This window comes from Dasypus novemcinctus, chromosome 18 (assembly GCF_030445035.2).
Source record: "Dasypus novemcinctus isolate mDasNov1 chromosome 18, mDasNov1.1.hap2, whole genome shotgun sequence".
NCBI lineage: Eukaryota > Metazoa > Chordata > Mammalia > Cingulata > Dasypodidae > Dasypus > Dasypus novemcinctus.
In genome coordinates, this window is record NC_080690.1 from 42,091,599 (window position 1) to 42,105,557 (window position 13,959).

The following is a 13,959-nucleotide window of genomic DNA, read 5'->3' on the forward strand; positions in this document are numbered from 1 at the left end:
GGAGAGCTGACACAACAAGATGGCACAACAAAAAGAAACACAGATTCCTGTGCCACTGACAACAACAGAAGCAGATAAAAAAGAAGACACAGCAAATAGACACAGAGAACAGACAACCAGGGTGGGGGCCGGGTGGGGGCCGGGAGGGGGGAGAAGGAGAGATAAATAAATACATAAATAAATAAATACATCTTTTTAAAAATTTGAAAACTTTGGGCATCAAAGGACATTATCTAGAAAGTGAAAAGAAAACCTATAGAATGGAGAAATTATTTGAAACTGTATTTAAGGTAAGGATTTAATATAAAGAATTTATAAAGAGCTCTTACAACTAAAAAAGAAAAAGACGTACAACCCAAATAAAAAAATGGGTCAGCGATTTGAATAGACCATCTCCAAAGAAGTTATTCAAATAGCCAATAAATAGAAGAAAACTGAGAGCAGATGTGGCTCAAGTGGATGAGTACACACCTCCCACACGGGAGGTCCCAGGTTTGGTTCCCAGTGCCTCCCGAAAAAAAAAAAAAAACAATTCAGGGAGCCAATGGGGCTCAGTGGTTGAACACTGGCTTCCCACATACAAGGTCCTGGGTTCAATCCCTGGTCCCCGGTATCTATAAATAAATAAATATATAACAGAAGAAAACATGATCAACATCATTAGCCATTTAAAATTTTCAAACTAAAACTACAATGAGATACCAGTTAATAACACCAGGATAGCTATTATTTTAAACAAGTACTGTCAAGGATATGGAGAAATAGAAACAACCTTACATTGTTGGTGGGAATGTAAAATGGTGCAGTCATTGTGGAAAGCAGTTTGGCAGTTTCTCAGAACATTAGACATAGAATTGCCATTTGATCTGATAATCCCACTTGTAGTTATATACCCAAAAGAAATTATTTCAGAGATTCAGTTAGACATTCGTACACCATGTTTATTATAGCATTATTCACAATTGCCAACAAGTGAAAGTAACCCAGGTGTCTATCAAGAGTTGAATGGATAAACAAAAATGTGGTATGTACATACAATGGAATAGTATTCAGCCATAAAAAGTGAAGTGCTGGTACACACTACAACTTGGATGAACCTTAAAGACATCATGTTGCGTGAAATAAGCCAAACACAAAAGAGCAAATACTGTAGTATTTCTCTTATATGAAACACTTAGAATAAGCAAATTCCTAAATATGGAAAACAGAATAATGGTTACCAGGGCCTTGGAGGAGGGGAGAACAGGGAGTGTTCTAGTCTTCTAAGCTGCCAAAAGCAATATACCAGAAATGGGTTGGTTTTTACTTTGGAGATTTATTAGCTTACAAGCTTACATTTCTGAGACTGAGGGATAAGTGTCCAAATCATGGTAACATAAGTTAACACTTTCTTCCTGAAGACCAGTTGCCAGCAATCTGGACTTCTATCACATAGCAAGGTACATGGCAGCCTCTTTTGGCCCCTACCTTCTCTTCTGGGTTTTTTGCTTCCAGTTTCTTGCTTCTGTGGCTTTGTCTCTCAATTTCCATGGCTTTCTCTCTGTCTCTCTCTTGGTATTCATCCCATCAATAAGAGAATTGATATCTATCCTAGGCCATGCCTTAATTGAAGTAACCTTCTCAGAAGGTCTCACCTAGAATAGGTTCATACCCAACAGGAATTGATTAACTCTAAGAACGTACTTTCCTGAAAAAAAAAACAAAACATACTTTTCTGGCATCTAGGGTCTCAAACCATAACAGGGAGGTACTGCTAAATGAGTACAAGTTTTGTTTTGGGATGATGAAAATGATCTGGAAATAGATGGTGGGGAAAGTTACACAGTATTGTCAGTGTACTAAATGTCAAAAAAAATTGCCCATGTAAAACTATTAAAATGAGTTTAGGGGGTGGGGGAATATGGGGACCTCATATATTTTTAATGCAACATTAAAAAATTTTTTTAAATTAAAAAATAAATGAATTTAGGCATGTATATTTTACCACAATTAACAATTAATTGATTACTTTTTTATAAGAGACAAGCTCCTTCTTTAATGGAGCAGAGTTGAGACGCACAATTAAGAATGGAAGAAAAAAAAAACCAAGGCAATATCAGAGAGTTACTATGAAGGAAATATAACTGGCTGATACAGTGATTAGGGTGGGAGTCAATCAGTATGCACACATGCAGCTAGACTAGTAGTGCATGCCTAGTATCTGTTTGAACTAACCAATGATGTGGCATCCTTCTTATTAGAAAAGTTGAATGTACCCCCTCTTCCCACCTCCTACCTCCCACTGTGTAGCTCATTGTTAGACAGCCTTGTCAAAGAAAGTATCTTTGAGAACATGGTATTTGAGCAAGATCTGGATAATGAGAAGTCTGTCATGAGTAGATCTAGGGCAAGAGTGCTCCAGAAAACAGGATCAGTGCAAAAGACTGCAGCAAGAACAAGCAGCAGGTAAAGAGAAATCGAGATAAGGTTGTAGCTAGAGCATGGTAATCCCCAGGATCAGGAAGGTGGGCAGGGGTCAGGCAAGGAAGAAGGTGGGCAGGAGCCATCGAAAGGATTGGTGGAGGGTTTATTTATGTGTGGTGAGGAGGCATGGAAGAGTTTTAAACAGGAGAATGAGGGGATTTGGATTTGAATTTTAAAAGTGCCTCCTGGACGCTTTTGTAGAGAGGCAAGAGTATATTCTCAATGTCTAAACGTACATCTACAATACAGTATGTGTTGAATAGTCAAAGAATGAGCATGCCTGTGCCTTTCTCCAATCTGAGCTTAACTTTTTTAGATCCTATCTCTGTAGCCATTACTGAGCAAAAGGGGGAAGTTCTCGTAGAGTTTGGCTGCAAGAGCTTCAACTGTTAACACTGAACTCCCATTTTAGATGGTGGTTCCTGAGGCAGGTTAGGGATCCTCACACACCAGGGATCCTCATAGAGAATCTTTCTCTGCTTCCAGGCAGAAATGGGCATCTCCAACCTTTCTTACTCACACATCTTAACACTCAGAAGCCCATGCTGAATTGCTCCTATTTTCAGCTGTTTTCTCTACTATAATGAGACAATTAGACTGCCATTCAAGAAAAGTGTTCAGGACTGCCATTCACACTTCTGATTTGTGATGTGGCGTTTGTATGTGATTTTATGCATTTTGCAGATTTTAATGTTACTTTTCAAATGTGCTTCTCATTGATTTTCAAACATTATTGATCTTTCTTCTTTCTCTACCCCTCCCCAATCCTTTCCTAACAGCCATACATTCCACAATGAGGGAATTAGCACTTTATTGCCCTAGTGTGCTGATGGAAATCTCTCTGAAGGAAAGGAGGGCATGCATAGGAGTCCACACTAAGGCTCCAGAAAGGGCTAGCACCTTCTGTGGGGACATTTTTGTTTGTTGTCTAATCAACACCCTTGCACCCCTTCTCCTTCCTAACCTAACCCAGATTTTTTTCTAGGTAGTCATGCAGCCAAGTGCTTCATGGGAAACTAATTTCACTTCCAACTACAGAAATGAGTCTGATTGCTTTGAAAGTAATCCCAATCTCCTGGCAATGTTTGCATTAGGAATGGGTGTGTGATCAAATTTGAGTCAATGAAAGGAAGGGAGAGGTTTAGGAGAGACACTTGTTCATTTATTCAACATATATGGTCCAGGCACTGCTTCAGTTGCCTGGAATTCAGAACACAGGAAATAGAAGAAAAGAGACTGACTATAAATAAAATAAATCATATAATATATATAATACTTGATGGTGATTAGTGATACTAGGGAACATAAGGCAGGAAAGAGGAGAGGAAGGGTCCAAGCATTACATTTTTAAATCCGATGGTCAGGAAAGGTCACCTGAGTGAATACGTGAAGGAGCGACTTAACGAAGTTTGTGAGGGAGAACATTCTAGGCATAGTCATGGCATGGGAATGGGCTTAGCATGTCTGAGGAGAAGCAAGGAAGCTAGGGTGCCTGGAGCAGAGTGGACAATAAAGACAAGAGCAGGAGAGGAGGTCAACGAGGTATTATGGAGCAGATCCAGTTAGACTTTGTGGGTCTGGTAAGGACTCCAGCATAGGAACCATGTGAAGATTTTGAGCAAAGGAATGATATGATTTGACTTACATTTTAGCAGGTTCATTTTAACTGCTTTTTGAGGAACAGACAAGTAAAGCAAGGACAAGCACTGTTAAAGACCCTCCTCCGTCTTCGAGAATAGCTTCCTGAAGCCCCTTTCTTGTTCTATGGTGTCAAGTTGAGTAGATACAGGGTAAAACCACTGCAGCTTCCCCATGCCTACCTGAATAGGAAGATGCTCCCTGGAGGAGATATGGTCAAGGAAACTGCAGGGAAATTAAGGAAGAAATATAAAATTTGGTCAACTGTGAAACCCACTTTGCATCTGAACTTCCAGTTATGTTAACCAACAAATACCCTTACTGTTAAAACAAGAGAGTATTGCTTTTTCTGTCTCTCATGCCCAAAACTTTTCAGATTCATCATTCAACCCCATTATCCATCAATCACTCTTTGTTGCCAACATGCAATTTGAGTTGTGGCTTCCCAGACAATCTTTACCTAAGTTTATGGAAAAGTCTAAATTTAGGAGATGCCATCATTTCTTTTCTCTGTGGGATGCCTTTCTATGGATTCCTTCAATTTTGGAATCCAATGGTGTCAGACTGATCACCAAACCTCAGAATTTGTATATTAATTAATACAACATTTATTGAGTCCAGTGCTGGGCCTTGCACTGTCTCACATAAACAAGATCAATCCAAGCTCTCAAGGAATTTAGAGGCATGACCAATATTGCTGTGCCATGAGCTCACTATTACATGACATTTTATCAAGTGTTAGAAATGGCATTACTTTAGTGTATCCTATGCATTAGCCAAAATCTGATTCTCTCTGGGCCTCAGTTTGACCTTCTATATAATTGGCTTTCAACTCTGAAAGTCTAGGTCTATGACATTTGGTAGTTTTTCTTTGGTATCAATCTCTAGAGAAAGGTTGCTCTAACAAACAGTAAACCAGAGATCCCAAAGTCTTCTACTAATTTTGTAAAATTCAGAGTAAAAACTACAGTGACATGGCTTATGACTAAGTAGATGAGGCAATGAGTCAAGCTATATCCTTACAAATATATTCAATATAAAATTTTTATAATCCCACAACAAACATATTAGTCCTCTCTCCAATATAAATTTCCAATTTCTCTGCATTTTTCCCTTTCTTAACTTCTTGCCTCCAGTGGTATAACACTATGGGGATGACTACCTAGGCTGGAATCAGACTTTATTAATATCTTCATTCTCCTTTACCCCCATGTATCAATCAATTGACCTTTCTGACCCCACCTACTCACCCACTTCCTTGAAATTCCCCCCTGGTTCCAGTGAAACTACATTTGTGAGGTTCTACTACATCTCCGGAAGTTAGCACTTCTAAGTCACTTTGACTGATGCCTCTTTTTCATTCATAAATGATCTGGGAGTATATACAGGCTGTCTCCTTTCTCTCCTCTCCCTCTAAACTCATTCCCTTGAGCATCTTCCACTTTATGACTAGGTCTCCACCTGTATTCTTATTCCTTCCCCTCTTATCTGAGTACAACACATGTTTCACACTGCCTGGAACATTTCTTCTCCCTCCTTCTTCTCCACTCTATCAGTGTTCATCCAGCAAAATAGAGAGCATTCTAGGTATTTCAAAAAGAAAGAACTTAATACAAGTAATTGGTTCCTCAGGTGATGGTAGAGCACAGAAGTCAAACAAGGTACACTGAGGTAACCCAGAGATTAACCACAGCTGGAAGACACTACCAACACTTGGGCTGGAGGGACATATGGAAGAAGTAATGTTACCAGAGCCTAAAAGCTGGAGCTATCCAGCAGGCAATATAGTCATGACAATAGCTGCCTACTGAAGCCAGGTCCATAAAAAGAGACTCTGTGACTGCATCTGGAAACAGGGATAAGCTGTAGACAATGCCAGACAAACGACTACAAAAAGGCAGAGGGGAGAAGACTCTTGTCTTTATTTTCCACTGATGCCACCCACTGAACAAATCAACCTGAGCTAGAGATCAAAGGAAGCTGGGAAACATAGCTCCCTGAGACACAGAGCAGAACAGGAAGAAAGTAAGGACTAGACCTAAAGGTAAACAGTCAAGCTTCACTGGCAATGTCCACATTCACTCAAGCAGCTTCATTCCTCTGTTCCCCAACACAGGACCCTCAGAGTCATGCTTCACCCCTTCCTCCCACTTCTTCCTGTCTCCTCTGCAAAATGTCTCCAAGACCTGTTATTTTTTCCTCTAAAATAAATTCCTTGTTGACTCCTCTCTTGCCACTTCTGTTGCCACTACTCTAGTGCAGACCTCCATATTCTCAGATACGAAAGAATTCTTAAGCTGACTGCCTAGCTTCCAGTGCCTCTTTCCTTCCAGCCCACCTACAGGTAACCTCTGTCCCAACAGTCCCAGCTGTGACTCTCTTTGGCCTTCATTGTTTCCACATTCTTCCCTAAACCAATCACAGTGGCCAGGGGGTTCAGTGCTTCTGATTGGTTGGGCTTCAGTCACCTGCCCATCTTTGAAGCCTCATAGTCTGAAAGTGGGTGATGGGTGGTAGTTCCCCAGAGGAAAAACCAGAGTTTTGTTATAGGAAATGAAGGGAATGAATGCCAGGGAAAGAGAATAAATCAGGGGTCTGCACTTCTTCCCGAGTTTCCAGCCTAAGGAATCCATGCTCAAGAATTCAATATCACACTCACCAGAATTTCTAGCCTCCAGCCTGCCCTACAAATTTGAACCTGCCACCCTCCCCCCAAATTCTTTGAGTCAAATTTTTATAATATATCTCCTTCTATACATAAAAAACAGGGCTCTGCTACACACTCTTTTAATTGTCTTACTTACAAAAAAAAAAACAATGAATATCCTTTGCTTGACCCATTTAGAGACACTGTTATGTGGGCAAAAGATCAGAAGCAACCCAAATGTCCATCAGTAGTGAAATGGTTGAAACTAAATACAGTGCTGTGGCATGTTTCTGACCTTTATGGTTTAGCGCAAGGAGCAGAGTAAAGAACATGCCACCATTTTTTAAAGAAAAAAGAGTTGGAAGGGAATTGTACCTTGCATCTGTATGTAATATCTCTGGAAGGCTACATGAGAGTCAGATAATAGGGACCCTATCCGGGAAAAAACAAGAGGACTGGGAGATCAGAATGGGAAACGGACTTTTCATTATATACACTTTTGTGCCATTTGAACTATAGGTTGTTTGACTACTACTTTTCCAAATATACAAATGAGTTTTTAATACAATAAGCTTTATTTTTAAAGAGGTTTTAAATCACAGAAAAGTTATATCAAAAGTATAAAGGGGGGCAACCAGCAAGATGGTGACAGAGTAAGGAGCTCCTAGAGTCAGCTCCTGCTACAGGGCAGTTAGTAAACACCCAGAGCTATCTGCAGCTAGCTGAAGCACCTGTTTGGGGGCTCCAGGAGACCGGAAGAGCGTCCTGCAATGTCCTTGAAGGAATGGAAGGAAAGACTGCCCATCTGCTGAGAAGATTCATAAGTAGAGCGCTCCACGCCATGGAGGCCAGTGTCTGTCCTCCACTGGAGGCACAAGCTGCCTCAGGAGTTGTTCTGTGACTGGAATTGAAAGCTCCACTTCCCAAAAATGGTGAAGGAAGAGACGATTGGGCACCAACTTCAGCTACTGATGAGTATTTCAGTGGGCTAAAGTATAATCCTGAGAATAGCTGAAGTTTGAACCTCTTAACTCTGCCACCATCTTAACTCTGCACCTAGCATGAGGTGAAGCGGAGCAGACGGAAAAATCACATATTGATAGGGGCCTGCTTCTCTTCATCCAGATCAGCTTGCAGCTCTAGCCTATGCCCCAGCCCCATCTCAGGCAGGGAGGAACCTGCAGGGTCCTGAGCCAGCCTCTCTGGGAAATTACCAGACAAGCTGAGGAGGCCAGTGATTATCCTACTCTGGCAGCTCAAGCTGCCCCAGGAGCTATTCTGTGGTTGGAATTTGAAGCTCCATTTCCCAAAAATGGGGAGAAAGAGACAGTTGGCCACCAATTTTGGCTACTGATTAGTAGACTCAGCTGGTTAAAGTATAACCCTAGGAACAATTAGGGTATGAATCTGTCCAAGTCAGAAAGAGGCCAGTGGCCACCATTTTGACTCCACCCCCAACATGAGCAGAAGCAGGCTGATGTCATCCAGATTCACCTGTAGCCCTAGCATAATTTTGAGTCCCACATCTGTCAGGGAGGAGGCTGGAGGGCCCTGCACCAGCCTATCCAGGTAACTGCAGGTACATTTGGCTGGCACAGACTGAATAATTGGAAGTCTGCCAGGGCAACTGCAATCATCTTGGACCCACACTGCATAGACTGCAGCCCACACCTGCAGCTCCATCCCCACCCCAATCAGGGGAGAAAGGGGTGGAAAGCTTCATCAGTCTCTCTGGGCAATGACAATCTAGGCCTGCAGGACTTGAATTATTCATAGAGCTGTGACTCTGTCCCTACCCCTGGCAAAGGAGAAAGTTGGGAGAAGCTTCATTGGTCCCTTGGGCAATGACAGCAGCTTGAACCTCCACAGCTTATAGCACCAACTACATCCTTGGCTCCTATTGCACAACCAGCAAGGAAGAAAGGACAGGAAACCCTAAACTAAAGAGAAAAACTGCACCCAAAATAAATACTCTAGTAAGCCAAATGCCAAGACACCAACCAACAATTACAATCCACACCAAGTTACAGGAAGATATGACCCAGTTAAAGGAACAAGATAAGCCTCCAGATGACATAAAGGAGTTGAGACAACTAATCATAGATTTTCAAACAAATCTTCCTAATAAATTCAATGAGATGGCTAAAGAGATTAAGGATATTAAGAAGACACTGGAATGGCAGATGGATTTGGAGTTCAGTGCCATGTCAGTTGGCCCTACTTTGGAATTTGTGCTCCTGAGTGTGATGGAGCTGGACTACACATGCCTCTTCTGTCACTTTTACTGAAACTTTGGTTGGTGCTAGGGATGGTGCATACTCAAGGGACTTGAATCTCTGGACTGACCATGTGCCAGCCAGGGCCTGAGGCTCAGCAGGGTTGCAACTCCTACTCTCTGGTTCATTGGACTTACCCAGGTCAGCTAACAGGGAGGAGAAGATGGTCAAACACCACATCGGGGAATCAAGAGTGCCAACAACTGCAAGCAGAGGAATTGCATCCATCATCCATGTGGAATCTAAGCCCCCTCTTGATCTAGAGGTTGAGTGGACATCACCATCCCAGGGTCCACAGAATGAAGGAATAAAATATGGATTAGAATGGACTTACTGATATTCTACTATAAAACTATTGTGACTAGTAATAGAAGAAATTATAGAATTGAGGTGGAGAAATTGACCACAGTAGTTGCTGTGGGCAGGGAGAGGGAAGAAGAGATGTGATGTGGGGCAGTTTTGGGACTTTGAGTTGTCCTAAGTGATTTTGCAGGGTCAGATGCTGGACTTTATATATCTTGCCATAACCCACTGAATGTACTGGGGGGAGAGTGGGAACTACAGGGTAAACTATTATCTGTGTGTTGCAGCAGTGCCCCCAAAATGTGTTCACTGAGTGCAATGAGGGTGCTGCAGTGATGAGGGAGGTTGTTGGTATGGGAGGAGTGGGGTGGGGGGGTGGGGGATATACAGGAACCTCTTATATTTTTTAGTGTAACAGTTTTTTTGTGATGTATATATCTTCAAAAAATACAATTTTCAAAAATGATGTGGTGGAGAGTGGGGAGTGGGTTATATGGGAACTTCTTATGTTTTTTGTTTTTTTATGTTTCTTAATGTAACATTCCTTGTGATCTATTAATTTTAAAAAAATTTTTAAAGATGCTGAGGCACCACATATCACACATAAAAAAGAAAGATAGGAATAAAATACTTCTGAAATAAAAGACAAGGGCTTTACATTTTTTAAAAATATCATTAAGATGTCAGTTCTACTCAAATTGATATATAGATACAATACAATCCCAATAAAAAGTCCACAAGCATTTTTTTTATTGAAAACACGGTTATGACATGTATTTGGAATGGTAAGGGGTCCTGAATAGCCAGAAACATCTTAAAAATAAAAAGGAAACTCTCATCTCCAGACTTTAAATCATATTACCTAGCTATAGTGGTAAAAACAGCATGGTTCTGGCATAAAGAAAGACACATAGACCAATGGAACCAAACTGATGGTTCAGAAACAGACCCTTACATGTATGGTCAAACCTACACAGCTCGGGCAGAACAGTCCATTCAACAAATGGTGCTGAAATAACTGGATGTCCATAACTGAAAGAAGGAAAGAGGACACCTATCTCATACCTTATCCAAAAATTAACTCAAAATGGATCATAAACCTAAAAATAAAAGCAAGAACCATAAAGCTCCTAGAAGAAATTGTAGGAAAATATCTACAAGACGTAGTGGTAGATGGTGGATCCTTAAAGGAGATAAGAGGAGGACTGAGATGGACTACTGATATTTAATGTATGTAAAAGTTTTAATTAGCTTTGCTATAAAAGTGTGGAAATGTATAGAGTGGATGGTAACACATAGTGAGTAACAGCTAGTTTATAAATGGGGAGTGGCTGAAAATGGTAGTCTAGTTATGTAAATGCCAATTGACAGAGTGCTAAAGAATAATCTAGGAATTGAATAGCACAGTAAACTCAGACATGGATGAGAATTATGATTGATGGTACAGATGCAAGAGTGTCCCTTGTTAGCTAGAGCAAATGTACATCACTATTGCAGGGTGGTGGGAATGTGGAGAAGCATGGGAAAAATACAACTGGAGTGACCTATGGACTGTGATTAGCAGTAATAATATAATATTCCTGCATCTATGCCAAAAATGTATTGTGTTGATAACGGGGCAGTATGGAAAATGTGTGCCAAATGTACACTATGGATGTGGTAACAGTCAGATGATATTATCTTTTTTGTAACAAATGGGTTGATAGAGGGGTGTTATTCGGGAATTCTGCACATGTGCATGATTGTTTTATAAGTTTACCACTTCTGTCATAAAATGTATATTTAAAAAATAATAATAGGGTGGGTTGGAGGAAAAATACATACACCAAATGTAAGATAAAGTCTATAGTTAGTAGTAAGATTTTGACAATATTCTTTCATAATTTGTAACAAACACCTCATGACAATGCAAAAATTTTTATAAAAGAAAAAAAAGAAAAAGTATAATGGATTCCCAAGTACCTCCTCCCCCCTCACATCTTTCCCTATTAATAACATCCTACAATTGTAGTACGTTTCTTACAATTGATGAATAAATATTGAAGTATTGCTACTAACCAAGGTCTATTGGTGGTTTACACTTAATCCCAATGCCTAAAAATGCCCTCTGTTCCACCTAACATTCCCTCCTCCTCCCCTCAGAACCTCTGATAACTACTATCTTTATTATAATGTTACATGTTCTTCCATTACTACAATATTAATAAGTTTACTTTGTCCATGGTTGCATTCCCCCCTTATGTTTGTTCATTCCTCAATCTTAAAGATTTGGGGATGGTGATGTCCACTCTGCCTGCAGATGAGAGGGGGCTTAGATCCCATGGGGCAGATGGGTGGAACCGTCTTGCTTGCAGTTGTAGATACTTCCTTTTTTGGGGAGGGATGCTGTACATCATCGTCCTTTTGTTAGTTGTCCTGGGCAAGTCTGATGAACTGGAGAGTAGGTGTTGGTTACAACTCTGCTGAGATTTGGGCTCTACTGGCATATGAACAGACCAAAGACTCAAGTCTCTGGGACATATTAAATGAATTTTTAAAAAACACAAAACAATAGGGGCACAGGAAGAAAGTTGTTAGTAACACAGGGAGTCCTGAATGACATTTCTCACTACAGCCCCCACACAGACCCTTATGTCGATGTCCAGGTCCAAGGTGGTTAGTGTGCTTTGGCCCAGAATGCAGTGATTGAGCAAGGATGATTCCTCATTTAAAATCATGCCATTTGCTCCTATTGCCCTCTCTTTAAAGCACATACCCTGACCAATATGTGTTTAAGTCCATAAAACACCAGTTTTGAGAAAATGGAGTTATGTTAGGAAAATATATCAACTTCTTGAAAATGAGATGGTCCCTCAGAAACAGTTTTAATGGGAGAATTAAAAAATAAAAATTAACTTTGGTGCTCCAATGCAACAGAATTTATCTAAATTTTACAGACAATGGAACAAACATCCTCTTTTGCACAGAACATAAAATATTAATAAAAGAATCCCATGCTAGTAAATCACCACCATCATCATCACCCCTAACATTTTTGAGCACTTATTATGTGCCTGGTGCTGTATTAAGCTTTTTACATGTATTATCGCATTTATTCCTCAATGGTACTCCATAATATAGGTACTATTATTACTAAGCAACTTGCCAAAGTCAGACACTTTATGAGTAGGTGATGAAGCCAGGATTGTAACCCAGTTAACCCAGTTCTAGAACCAACATTCTTAATCATGGAATCCTTCTACCTTTAAATTAGTAAAGGTGGGAAGCAGACTTGGCCCAGTAGTTAGGGCGTCTGCCTACCACATGGGAGGTCCAGGGTTCAAATCTCGGACCTCCTTGACCCACGTGGAGCTAGCCAATGCACAGTGCTGATGCGCCCAAGGAGTGCAGCGCCACGCAGGGATGTCCCCCGCGTAGGGGAGCCCCACGCGAAAGGAGTGCGCCCGGTAAGGAGAGCCGCCCAGCGCGAAAGAAAGTGCAGCCTGCCCAGGAATGGCGCCGCACACACGGAGAGCTGACACAGCAAGATGACGCAACAAAAAGAAACACAGATTCCCGTGCTGCTGACAACAACAGAAGCAAAGAAGAACACGCAGCAAATGGACACAGAGAACAGACAACCAGGGCGGGGGATGGGGAGGGGAGAGAAATAAATTAAAAAAATAAATCTTTAAAAAAAAAAATGTCTTTAAATTAGTAAAAGTGCTTTATGGCTGAACTCAGACAGGCTGATAGCTATAATGTCTGACTTTCCAGGACCAGGGAGGAGTCCTACTGGAAGCTCATCCAGGGTCCCTAAATATGAACAATGCTTTATATTTCAACAAAAGATTTGGGAGCACACAAGTTGAATCATTACACATGACCTCGAGTTTATTGATGCCTGTTGGAGGTGAGAGACCCATCCGTCTCAGCTAAACAGGGAGAAGACGAAAGGCTTATCTGTTTATTTTGATAAATGTAAATGAATTCTATTACTTGTCAAAATGCTATCAAGACCCCAATGAAATGAGATGCTTTTTTTTTTTCCTTTTCAGTGAAGGGGGAGAGAAATAAATGCTCAAGACAGATTGCTTTGATTTGAAATGAAAACAAACAACTTTAGGGGGAAAAAAGGCTTTCATTATTTTGGAGACCTTGGCGTTTTTGCAGATACATTCATGAATTAATCATTAAAATTCTGAAATGTGGAATAAATCATGTGGTTTTCAATGCCAGCCCACAATAAAGGGGGCCTCAGTTATTAAGACACAGTGCTCTAAGCTGCTATTGCCTAGAATGGCTTTTCTCTGGGAAATACAGTGAACGAGCTGAGCATGCGTGCATGCATATGTGTGTGTCTATGTGTGTCTAAGGCGGCCCCAGGGTCCCAGGATGGAACGGCATGCAAGGCAGCTCCTACCGTGTGTCACCTCATATTAGCGCTATTTAATATCTGCTAATAGAATGGCTCTGTCTGCCGTCAACAGCAGGATCAAAAAAGGGCCATGCTGCTTTTAAATTATTAGCACTAATTAGGCAAATCAAAGTGGAAGAGGGCAAAGAGACCCGAGAATGCATTAGAAGGAAAGGAAAGGGATTGTTACCTATCTCGTACTGTCAAGATCGAGCTACCAAACAGCCAATTAGTGC